The 13,083-nt window shown below is 33.0% G+C and overlaps 1 long non-coding RNA gene across 1 annotated transcript; it reads left to right on the top strand.

Annotated features, from left to right (window-relative positions):
• Positions 1-2,800: 2,800 nt before the first annotated feature.
• Positions 2,801-12,524, top strand: LOC127734418 (uncharacterized). Its single transcript, XR_007997552.1, has 3 exons — positions 2,801-3,001; positions 4,009-4,202; positions 12,194-12,524. It is a non-coding gene; the product is annotated as an uncharacterized LOC127734418 (long non-coding RNA).
• Positions 12,525-13,083: the final 559 nt, after the last annotated feature.

Below are 13,083 nucleotides of genomic sequence, written 5' to 3'. Positions count from 1 at the left end.
TCAAAACAAGATAAGTAAAAATCTTATTTAAAGTCGGTAACATACATGATAAAATAACATATGGCTATTATTGGCTTTAAAACCGACATTAAATTATATAAAACACGTATGCAATAAAACAATATAATACCTTCAAACTTTAGCTCATAAATATATAAACATGGCAATTAATGCGATAATATTATTAATATAAAAACGATTAAGTCTTTCTGACTCTGCTAGTTAGTGCGTGTAATAGAACCCTCTTTCTGAGACAGTCGTATCATTCGATTTTATATTAAACAAAGGTGAAAGATACCAAAGGGAAACTCAAACTCGCAAGTCCAGTTTGGCGAGTTGGCAAATTGTTAAAAGTTAGTGCCCTATAGCTGGTAAAATCTATCATAAACACAATTTATTTTACTGAGATAGGGAACCAGTATATCCCATTTTTTTCTTCTCGGGAGCCCAAGATTGGCCGTACACAATCGTTAGAATAAGACTCGGCGTAAATTATGGATATTCGTGTAATAGGTTTTTTTTAAGTAGTTGATATATATCGTTAAAAGTTGCAAAGGAATACAATACAACCTTTTTAATTATTAAATATTTATTACGTAACCAGAACAAAACTAAAATCAATAAAACTTTGATTTATCTGATACTTATTATGAAAAATATATAACACGTGCTTTGTCGCATGAGATTTTGTTTGTTTGGTCTGGCAAACAGTCATATCTTTTATGTAAAACCATAAAGTCCCATTTTGGATGTGTAGTCTAACAAACAAAAGAACACTTAAGTGAAGATATTCAATCTTAGTATTGATTTATCTAGGACATGTAGAAAAATCCGTCCGATTGGAACAAATCTTAACTTGTTTTATTTAGTAGCTTTATGCATATCAGCCCACTTATTTATTATCACTTTATGCTTAGTCACAGAAATTTGTTTTAAAAATAGTATTTGGGGTTGATTTTGCAATGAAAATTTAAATGAATTTGTTATTAATGATAATTGACATGTTGCAGTAATAACATTGACTGTCTTTTTAAAACTTACCATTCTCTGTGGTAAAAATCGTTAAATTATCTGTTGTTAAATTCTAGAATTAATATGAGAATAAGGTCCCAACTCCCTGAAACGAAGTTGACCTTAGATGATCTAAGATGTATATTTTTGGTTCCTTTTGTGATAAAGCTCCTCACCTATTCAAACATTTATAATCCTTTATAGTGCGGTGACGGAATAGGAAAAAGTCGAATATTAGAAGAGTTTAATTTCACTTCATAATACACGGCTAAAAATTTGCACAGTCCTAGAAAAATGATTTTACTTGAATTTAAGATTGGTCGTCAAATAGTCGTATGGTGCAGTTTTTTTTTTATTTTAGCGTTTAGCTAGCAAATTTGACTTCAAATGCAGATCATGAGTGTCATACAGTTTGGCTTTTTATTCAAAGGCTGCATTCAAATATATGTCTTTTTTTGATTTTTTTCAAACAAAACACCTAATGCTTTATTCATTATGTGAAAAAGATAATCGTTAAAGCCTTTTGATAACAAATTATGAAGGTACAAATTACTGTAAACGGGGACATTTTGTCTTGCATCGTATTCCAATATCATACAATAAAGCACTAACGAATGAATTATATCGTAACTACTAAAAATTAACAAAACTGCAATTTTTCTTTTCATAAATCACAAGTTTTTATAAGGTAAGATTTTTTAGAACGATATTTTTTAACTTTCAAACATTTCTACCATTCAATCATTATCTTTAAAAAAAATCCGGAAAGTTGTGCCCCGTCCCTGATTGGGCTGAATACATAGTTTTCCTCCAAAATTAAGGACTTGATATTACTTGTTTATGTCGATGTTTTATTGTTTCGTTGATTTATTTGGGTGTCTGTAATATATTTTTGAGGTTGTGTTGATATACTCCAGTCGACTTATAAGATAGTTTTATATAATCTGCATCTCTTGTGCTGTATTTTAAAATGTATTACAATTGCTGCATCTTTACACATTCATCAATAACCAAAAAATAAGAATAAAGCTTTCGTATATATAAAATAAGGAGATGTGGTACGATTGGTAATGAAACAACTATCCGCCAGTTCAATTCAAAACCTGATATAAGCAAATGTGGCTTACTTACTTACTTTAGTCAGAGAAATCTTGGATCTGAATTCAAGGATACGAAGTGGGAAGGGTTTAGAGGTGGATTAAGGTGAGGGCATGGGGACCCGCCCCTTTTTTGGAAAAAAAAATGGTTGATTATTTAGAGAATCACTGAAGCGGGCCCCCTCTTTATGCATGACAGTTAGTGCCTCCTTATGACATTTTTTGGGTCCGAAACTGGTGAGTAAGTTTTTGTTTTGTGATAAATAATGTATTTACATTCACATAGACAGAAATTGGATAAAATAAACTACCGAAAGCTTAAGTCCACATAAGAGGGTATGGATGGGAGTTAACAGAATAGAGAATAGAGAATAACGGGCAAACAATAAAGATTAAAGAATAATGAAATGCTAAAATATGAGGATATGTAAGTTTGTAGAAATATAGCAAAAAAAAATAAAGAACACAGAAAAAGAAGACCCCCCAAGATCCTGACTTCAACTTTAACGCTGCCGGGATATTTTGAGACAAAGTGCACGTATTAGTAGTCAGCCGAAACCACTAAGCGTTTTGCATCCATACGTTTTTTTTCGGGATACTGACTGCATAGTAAATTATCAATGTACTAGTTAATGTTCTCGAGGGATGACCCTATTACAAAGACATATATACACATATGTGTATTTATATGTCTCTGCCCTATTACGTGTCAGTAACCTCCTCGACACGGTTCATTTTTACGGCGGCTCAGTTTTGTCTTAAGAATAAACATAATTGATAAGTTTCTTTCCCCTGCATTCCTCGATCGCACTTGTAAATAGCACATTGGTCTCAAGACATTGGTACAACACTTGCCGTCAGTACTCAAAATTGGAAAAATATTAAATAAGAAGGTATAGAAAATTAATGCACACACACTATTATCAACCACAGACATGATGTTTTTCCGGGCCCCCCTTTCTTGGGAAAAATTTGGTTGATTATATAGGGATCACTGAAGCATGACTGGAGCCGGCCCTTCCTTATGAAAAGTTCTGGATCCGTCACTGTATATTCATAACATAAACCAACAAATGATCCAAAAGATGAATAATACTTAATAATTACGACTAAGATTGATTATAAGTATACTTACCGTACTGTGACCTATAATGGTTTACTTTTATAAAATTTTTACTTGGATGGAGAGTTGTCTCATTGGAACTCATACCACATCTTCTTATATCTATTGAGTCGGTTTTACAAAAAAAAAACTTGCAAGTAATCGTAAGTATACTGTATTCTACATGACTTAATTACTATCAATATTATTTGTAAGTTCTTTTGTGAAACTGACTGCTGAATTGTTTTTCCATGCTTATGGTACATCTAAGTTGTATGCTTTTTTTAAAACCACCTCCAGGGTATAATGTTTGCTCGCCCATAGAATCTGTTTGTAGATATAGGAAGATGTGGTATGAGTGCCAATGAGACAACTCACCATCCAAGTCACAATTTATAAAAGTAAACCATTATAGGTCAAGGTACGGTCTTCAACACAGAGCCTAGTTTTTATCAAAAATGAAATATATTGATATTAATAGTATATAGGTTAAATAATTTATTCATACATTTTTAATTGACTAGAATTATCATGATTATTGAGGAATTTAAACCATTCTTATTTTTAAAAAGGAACAAAAATAAAATTTATATATAATAACAGGGTGATACAAATGAGAAAAACTCAAGAAATTGTTTTCAATTAAGATAAATACATGCAGTTAATAATGGTTTTCAGTTGTTTTTTAAAGCAGAGGCAGATTTAGTTTAAAGTTGGAAAAAATTGTTTGTACCAACAAAAATAAATACATGAAGTTAATCCAGAATTATGTGTTTATCATTTTTTTTTTATGTTTAGGTTGCCAGCAAGATGAAAAGAACAATGCAGTTCAAAAGTCAAAATGTGGATAAGCTGTGGTACAAGGTCCTACTTTTGCAGATTTTCATATTTTGCATGAATGAATTTGAAGTTTATATCATGGAGGGCAGAGAAAGAAAAGAAACACTTCAATTTTCCTGCTTCTGAAGGATAAATGTAAAACATCTTGTTCGGTAGGTTTTATGCTCTGTTTTGATAGTGTTTGTGCATCCATCTGTCTTTCTCTAAATTGTATTCACTTAAAGTTTTTGGTTACAGTTCACCATGAATTTCAGTTAGTAACTTGTGGTTTTACATGTATATACTCAAAATTTAGTACTTTAAAATGTTCATGTATTTTTGTCGAGCCTGCAACTTTTGTCACAGAAAGCTCGACATAGGGATAGTGATCCGGTGGTGGCTACGGCGGTGGTGTTAGCTAACTTCCTAAAAGCTTTATATTTTAGAAGGTGGAAGACCTGGATGCTTCATACTTTGTATATAGATGCCTCATGATACGAATTCGGTCTGAAACATGTCCATTGTCCTTGACCTCATTTTCATGGTTCAGTGACTACTTGAAAAAAAGTTCAGATTTTTTGTAATGTTAATTTCTCTCATATTATGAGTAATAGGATAACTATATTTGGTATGTGCGTACCTTGCAAGGTCCTCATGCTCGTCAGAGAGTTTTCACTTGACCTTGACCTCATTTCATGGATCAGTGAAGAAGAACTTAGTCTTAGATGCATAATTTTTTTTATTAGTTGTTAGTGGCTTTGTACTAGCTGTCAGTAACTGCTAGTACTCTCAGATCTGTACTTAGTGTCTTTTTGTTGTTTGGATGTACAAGTACCCGGCCATGTCCACTTGTATTTGTAGTATTTGTATTTTTATCCATCTGATGAGTTAAGCCTCTTTCAACTAATTTTTACGACCGCAAAAAAATTTTGCAGTCGTATATTGGAGGTATAGGGGGAGGGTTGAGATCTCATAAACATGTTTAACCCCGCCGCATTTTTGCGCCTGTCCCAAGTCAGCAGCCTCTAGCCTTTGTTAGTCTTGTATTATTTTTAATTTTAGTTTCTTGTGTGCAATTTGGAGTTTAGTATGGCGTTCATTATCACTGAACTAGTATATATATTTGTTTAGGGGCCACCCGAAGGACGCCTCCGGGTGCGGGAATTTCTCGCTGCATTGAAGACCTGTTGGTGACCTTCTGCTGTTGTCTGTTCTGTGGTCGGGTTGTTGTCTCTTTGACACATTCCCCATTTCCATTCTCAATTTTATGATATTGGCGTCGTCGTCTGAAGACACATTGGTTTTCGCACTCTAACTTTAGTTTAAGTGAATGGATCTCTATGAAATTTTACCATAAGGTTCAATACCACAAAAGGAAGGTGGGGATTGATTTTGGGGGTTATGGTACCAACAGTTAAGGAATTAGGGGCCAAAAATAAGCATTTTTGTAACTTCCAGACATAACTTGTGTGTTAGTGTATGGATCTCTCTGACATTGTACCACAAGGTCCCATATCACAAAGGGAATGCTGGAATTGATTTTGGGGGTAATTGCCTCACAATTTTAGGAATTAGGGGCCAAAAAGTGGCAAAAAACAAGCATTTTTCTAGTTTCATGACAATAACTTATGTGTAAGTGTATGGATCTCTCTGACATTGTACCACGAGGTTTCATATCACAAAGGGAACGCTGGGATTGATTTTGGGGGTAATTGCTTCCAAATTTGAGGAATTAGGGGTCAAAAAGGGGCAAAAAACAAGCATTTTTCTAGTTTCATGACAATAACTTGTGTTCAAGTGTATGAATCTTTATGAAATTGTACTACAAGGTTCCATATCACAAAGGGAAAGCTGGAATTGAGTTTGGGGGTAATTGCCCAAAACGTTTAGGAATAAGGGGCCAAAAAGGGGCCAAAAATAAGCATTTTTCTAGTTTCCAGACAATAACTTGTGTTCAAGTGTATGGATCTCTCTGAAATTGTACTGCAAGGTACCATACCACAAAGGGAATGCTGGGATTGATTTTGGGGGTAATTCCCTCAAAATTTAGGAATAAGGGGCCATAAAGGGGCAAAAAAACAAGCATTTTTCTAGTTTCAGGACAATAACTTGTGTGTAAGTGTATGGATCTTTATGAAATTGTACTGCAAGGTTCCATATCACAAAGGGAAAGCTGGGTTTGAGTTTGGGGGTGATTTTGCTAAATGGTTTGGAATTTGGGGCCAAAAAGGGGCCAAAAAACAAGCATTTTTCTAGTTTCCAGACAATAACTTGTGTTCAAGTGTATGGATCTCTCTGAAATTGTACTGCAAGGTACCATACCACAAAGGGAAGGCTTGGATTGATTTTGGGGGTAATTGACTCCAAATTTTAGGAATTAGGGGCCTTAAAGGGGCAAAAAAACAAGCATTTTTCTGGTTTCAGGACAATAACTTGTGTTTTTAAGTGTATGGATCTTTATGAAATTGTACTGCAAGGTTCCATATCACAAAAGGAAAGCTGGGTTTGAGTTTGGGGGTAATTTTCCTAAACGTTTTGGAATTTGGGGCCAAAAAGGGGACAAGAAACAAGCATTTTTCTAGTTTCCAGACAATAACTTGTGTTCAAGTGTATGGATCTCTCTGAAATTGTACTGCAAGGTACCATACCACAAAGGGAAGGCTGGGATTGAGTTTGGGGGTGATGAATCATAAGGGGGTTCAAAAAATTTTGGGGGGGGATTTTTTTTCCTTTTTTTTCTTTAAAATTTTCCATTTTAAATTGGTTATTTCTGATTTATATATAAAAGCAAATAATAATGATATGGTTTGAATAGGTAAATTAAATTTTTTTAAGTTCTTAGACCACATTCATTCTGTGTCAGAAACCTATGCTTTGTCAAATATTTAATTACAATCCAAATTCAGTGCTGTATCAAGCTTGAATGTTGTGTCTATACTTGCCCCAACTGTTCAGGGTTCGACCTCTGCGGTCGTATCAAGCTGAGCCCCAGCGGAGCATTTTATTATAGTTCGTTCTTATGTTATACTGTTTCACCACTGTCCCAGGTTAGGGGGAGGGTTGGGATCCCGCTAACATGTTTAACCCCGCCACATTCTGTATGTATGTGCCTGTCCTAAGTCAGGAGCCTGTAATTCAGTGGTTGTCATTTGTTTATGTGTTACATATTTGTTTTTCGTTCATTTTTTGTACATAAATTAGGCCGTTAGTTTTTTGTTTGAATTGTTTTACATTGTCATTTCAGGGCCTTTTATAGCTGACTGTGCGGTATGGGCTTTGCTCATTGTTGAAGGCAGTACGGTGACCTATAGTTGTTAATTTCTGTGTCATTTGGTCTCTTGTGGGGAGTTGTTGTCTCATTGGCAATCATATCACATCTTCTTTTTATACGACCGCAAAAAAATTTTGTGGTCGTATATTGGTATGACGTTGGCGTCGTCGTCGTCGTCGTTGTCCGGCGTCGTCGTCCGAATACATATTGGTTTTCGCACTCTAACTTTAGTTTAAGTGAATGGATCTTTTTGAAATTTGACCATAAGGTTAAATACCACAAAAGGAAGGTTGGGATTGATTTTGGGGGTTATGGTACCAACAGTTAAGGAATTAGGGGCCAAAAAGGGGCCAAAAATGAGCATTTTCTAGTTTCCAGACAATAACTGTGGAACGGTGCATGGATCTCTCTGAAATTATACTACAAGTTTCCATACCACAAAGGGATGGTTAGGATTTGCTTTGGGGGGTTATGGCTCAAACCGTTTAGGAATTAGGGGCAAAAAAGGGGGAAAAACAAGGTTGTCCTGGTTAATGGACAAATACTTTAGTACAAAACATAATTTAAAGCAGTGTAAGGGAGATAAATCAAATACATCATTGAAATTATCTCCCTTACACTGCTTTTAAATTATGTATAAAGTAATGGTTAATGAACAATAAAGATAATCTAAAACAGTGTAAGGGAGGTAATCCAAATACAACGTTTTGGTTACTTCCCTTACACTGCTTTTAAATTATGTTTAAAGAAATGCATATTTATAAAGGAAGACCAGTAAACATCTTTTTTTTTTACAAAAAAATCCATATGAAAGATTTGACACTATATTTTTATTAATTCTATTATAAAATAGATTAAGTTAGCACTATGGTAAATTTAAATGGGTAATTATGGTTGCCAACTCCATTGGAAATTTGAATTGAGATTATGACCATATCTTGAGGGAAAGAATTTTTTTGGGGAAAAAAGGGGGGGGGATAAAAAGAAATTGTGGGGGGCCAATTTTTTCTCATTTCAGATTTCAGAAATTAAAAAGAATTATTCTTCAAATATTATTTTTTTTTCAAATTTCAAATATTGAAAAATTTCAAGAAGTAATCTTTAATTGCACAGTATGGCGCATTAGATTTGTAAAATCTTTGATCACATTTATTTATTTGTTATGCCGAATCTAACAGTGTATTTAGATTTTTAATTTTGGGTCCAGTTTTCAAATTGGTCTACATTAATGTCCAAAGGGTCCAAAATTAAACTTTGTTTGATTTTAGCAAAAATTGAATATATGAGGTTCTTTGATATGCTGAATCTAAACATGTATTTAGATTTTTGATTTTTGGCCCAGTTTTCAAGTTGGTCCAAATTGGGGTCCAAAATTAAACTTTGTTTGATTTCAACAAAAATTGAATATATGGGGTTCTTTGATATGCTGAATCTAACCATGTATTTAGATTTTTTATTTGTGGACCCCGTTATCTAATTGGTTCATATTGAGGTCAAAAGGGTCCAAAATTAAAGTTTGTTTGATTTCATCTAAAATTGAATTATTGGGGTTCTTTGATATTCCAAATCTAACCGTGTATTTAGGTTTTTAATTTTGGGTCCTGTTTTTTAAATTGGTCTACATTGAGGTCCAAAGGGTCCAAAATTAAACTTAGTTTGATTTTAACAAAAATTGAATTCTTGGGGTTCTTTGATTTGCTGAATCTAAACATGTGTTTAGATTTTTGATTATGGGCCCAGTTTTCAAGTTGGTCCAAGATAGGGTCCAGTATTTAAACTTTGTTTGATTTCAACAAAAATTGAATATATGGGGTTCTTTGATATGCTGAATCTAAACATGTATTTAGATTTTTGATTATGGGCCCAGTTTTCAAGTTGGTCCAAATTGGGGTCCAAAATTAAACTTTGTTTGATTTCAACAAAAATTGAATATATGAGGTTCTTTGATATGCTGAATCTAACCATGTATTTAGATTTTTTATTTGGAGGCCCCGCTATCAAATTGGTTCATATTGAGGTCAAAAAGGTCCAAAATTAAACTTTGTTTGATTTCATCGAAAATTGAATTATTGGGGTTCTTTGATATGCCAAATCTAACCGTGTTTCTAGATTTTTAATTTGGGTCCCGTTTTTTAAATTGGTCTTCATTGAGGTCCAAAGGGTCCAAAATTAAACTTAGTTTGATTTTAACAAAAATTGAATTCTTGGGGTTCTTTGATATGCTGAATCTAAACATGTGTTTAGATTTTTGATTATGGGCCCAGTTTTCAAGTTTGTCCAAGTTGGGGTCCAAAATTAAACTTTTTTTGATTTCAACAAAAATTGAATATATGGGGTTCTTTGATATGCTGAATCTAACCATGAATTTAGAATTTTTATTTGTGGGCCCCGCTATCAAATTGGTTTATATTGAGGTCAAAAGGGTCCAAAATTAAACTTTGTTTGATTTCATCAAAAATTGAATTATTGGGGTTCTTTGATATTCCAAATCTAACCGTGTATTTAGATTTTTAATTTTAAGTCCCGTTTTTTAAATTGGTCTACATTAAGGTCCAAAGGGTCCAAAATTAAACTTAGTTTGATTTTAGCAAAAATTGAATTCTTGGGGTTCTTTGATATGCTGAATCTAAACATGTGTTTAGATTTTTGATTATGGGCACAGTTTTCAAGTTTGTCCAAGTTGGGGTCCAAAATTAAACTTTGTTTGATTTTAACAAAAATTGAATATATAGGGTTCTTTGATATGCTGAATCTAACCATGTATTTTGATTTTGGACATTGGACCATAATAGGTAAATTAAAAAAATTCAAGTTCTTAGACCACATTCTTTCTGTGTCAGAAACCTATGCTGTGTCAAATATTTAATAACAATCCAAATTCAGAGCTGTATCAAGCTTGAATGTTGTGTCCATACTTGCCCCAACTGTTCAGGGTTCGACCTCTGCGGTCGTATCAAGCTGCGCCCCAGCGAAGCATTTTATTTATATTTAAGGTTAAGTTTTGGTGGTCAAGTCCATATCTCAGATACTATAAGCAATAGGTCTAGTATATTCGGGGTATGGAAGGACTGTAAGGTGTACATGACCGACTGGCAGGTGTCATCTGACCTTGACCTCATTTTCATGGTTCAGTGGTTATAGTTAAGTTTTTGTGTTTTGGTCTGTTTTTCTTATACTGTATGCAATAGGTCTACTATATTTGGTGTATGGAATGATTGTAAGGTGTACTTGTCTAGCTGGAAGGTGTCATCAGACCTTGACCTTATTTTCATGGCTCAGTAGTCGAAGTTAAATTTTTGAGTTTTGGTCTTTTTTTCTAATACTAAATGCAATAGGTCAACTATATTTGGTGTATGGAAACATTTTATGATGTACATGTCAGTCTCACAGGTTTTATTTGACCTTGACCTCATTTTCACGGTTCATTGCTCAGTGTTAAGTTTTTGTGTTTTGGTCTGTTTTTCTTAATCTATAAGCAATAGGTCAACTATATGTGTTGTATGGAAGGATTGTAAGCTGTACATGTCTGCCTGGCATGGTTCATCTGACCTTCACCTCATTTCCATGGTTCATTGGTCAATGTTTAGTTTTCTTGGTTAAGTCTGCTTCTTAGAAACTATAAGCAATAGGACAACTGTATTTAGTATATTGAATGATTGTAAGGTGTACATATATTTCTTGTCAGTTTTATATGACCTTGAATTCCTTTTCTTGGATCAGGTTGAGTTTGTGTGATAGTTTTAGTAAAGCTTTATATTTAGGACTATCAACATGATATCAATGATTAGTAAAGAAGGCGTAACATTTCAGCGTGTGCACTCTTGTTTATACATTATACACCACATTTACTGTTTTTACCCTGATTTTATGGATCACTGAACATAGAAATGTCATAATGTGAAATTATAGTACATTCTTAGGTTAAAGTTATAGGTTAAGGTACATAGCTTACCATAAAGTTGAATTTCATACACATGTTCATTATGTGGTGAATTTTTAAATTCAGTGCCAAACTAAGATTTTGAGCCTGATTACATGATTGACTAGACATTGACACATGCTAGTGTTTGCCAGGCATGGTGTCCTGTACTAGGAATTTGTCCTGTACTAAGAACTTTAATAGTACTCGCTGAGTATGGAGTTTTTGTGAAAGTTTAATGTTAGTGAGATTTTTGCATGACATCCTGTCAACTGCTTGTTGATCATGTTTATACATGTCTTAAAATTAATATCTGACACATTGGTGTTTTGTGAACTTGGAAATAAGATAGAATAATAATGTTTTGAGATTATCAAAATAAAAAATATATCATTTTTACTATTAATGATTAAGTATTAAAAAAAAGAAGATTTAGGATATATGTATAACCATATATAAAAATGAGACAGCAACCGAACAACACAAAAATAAGAAAAAAAAACCAATATAATTTTTTGTATCAATGTTATAATTTCCAACATGTCCAAAGAGTTCAATGTATTTTCTAATTGAAATAAAACACAAGTGGAACTCTTTCAGAACTTCAGAAGCTTAAAGAAGTGTTGTTTCTATTGTTGGCTTTCTGTATAATATATTGCAAATTCTTGTGAAAAATGGAATTTTATTGTAATTGCCTAAAGTTTTCACATTGATCTGTATATATTTATAACTGGAGAAAATACCCAAATGTTATAAAGAAGAATACATAAATTGATTGTTATATAATATTAGAATAGGAAGATGTGATATATTGCTAATTTGACAACTCTCCATCAGAGACCAAAGGATGTAGGAGGTTAGCAACTGATGACACTGGACAACCTTCAACAATCAGTAAAATCCATGTTATTGCTACATGTATGCAAACAATTTTTTATTATCCATAACTTTGGATTATATTGGTTCTTTTTCAGAAGGATTGAAATTCATCACTGAGAATAAAAGGAGAAAACACAGAAACAAGACCAAAATAAATTCAAAGACAAAAGTCAGATCAGTTATTATTTTCATCACTCAGTCAATGAATTGAAGTTCTATTAAATATCTAAAGATATTAAAACCACAATAATGACAATGTTCTGTGCTGAATGGCCAAAAAGTGGACTATACATTACGATCACACAATGCTGGATGATAAGAAACTATTAAGTTTTTTGGGTGGAGGGATATCCTGAAAAAAAAAATAGATTTATGTAAAAAGCTAGTAGTATGTTAAGCCTATTAATAGAGTTTTCATTGATTTCAAATGGGAAACAAATTGTGTTTCAAAAAAGTATTCTAGAATTCATAAATAAACATATATTGATACTTACATTATCTGCTTTGTTGTTTAAAAGTTTAGTTTTGAACGGTTATAGAACAATATAATTGCATTAACATTTCCAAGGAAAAAAAGATATTCAACTAAAAAGATTCATCTTAAAACAATTTACTACCAAACAGAATTCATTGTAACATACACATTTATTTACTGTATATTTGTAATTTGAATCCCATTTAGGATTTTATTTTGTCCCATGGGATATTAAAAATCCCATGGGATAATTATAGTCCCATGGGATTTTTTTTGTCCCATGGGATTTTTTTTGTCCCATGGGACAACAAATATCCCATGGGACTACAATTATCCCATGGGACCCCAAAAAATCCTATGGGATTTAACCAAAATCCCATGGGATAATGGTCAATCCCATGGGATTTGCCGTATCCCATGGGATATTGAAAATCCCATGTTTTTCTAAATCAAATTACAAAATAAATATAATAATAACAGCAGAAAAGCAATGAAATTATTGAATCCCAT

Source organism: Mytilus californianus, unplaced genomic scaffold (assembly GCF_021869535.1).
Source record: "Mytilus californianus isolate M0D057914Y unplaced genomic scaffold, xbMytCali1.0.p SCAF_3, whole genome shotgun sequence".
Taxonomy (NCBI): domain Eukaryota; kingdom Metazoa; phylum Mollusca; class Bivalvia; order Mytilida; family Mytilidae; genus Mytilus; species Mytilus californianus.
Note: the sequence above shows the minus strand (reverse complement) of the source record. Positions and strands in the feature narration are given on the sequence as shown.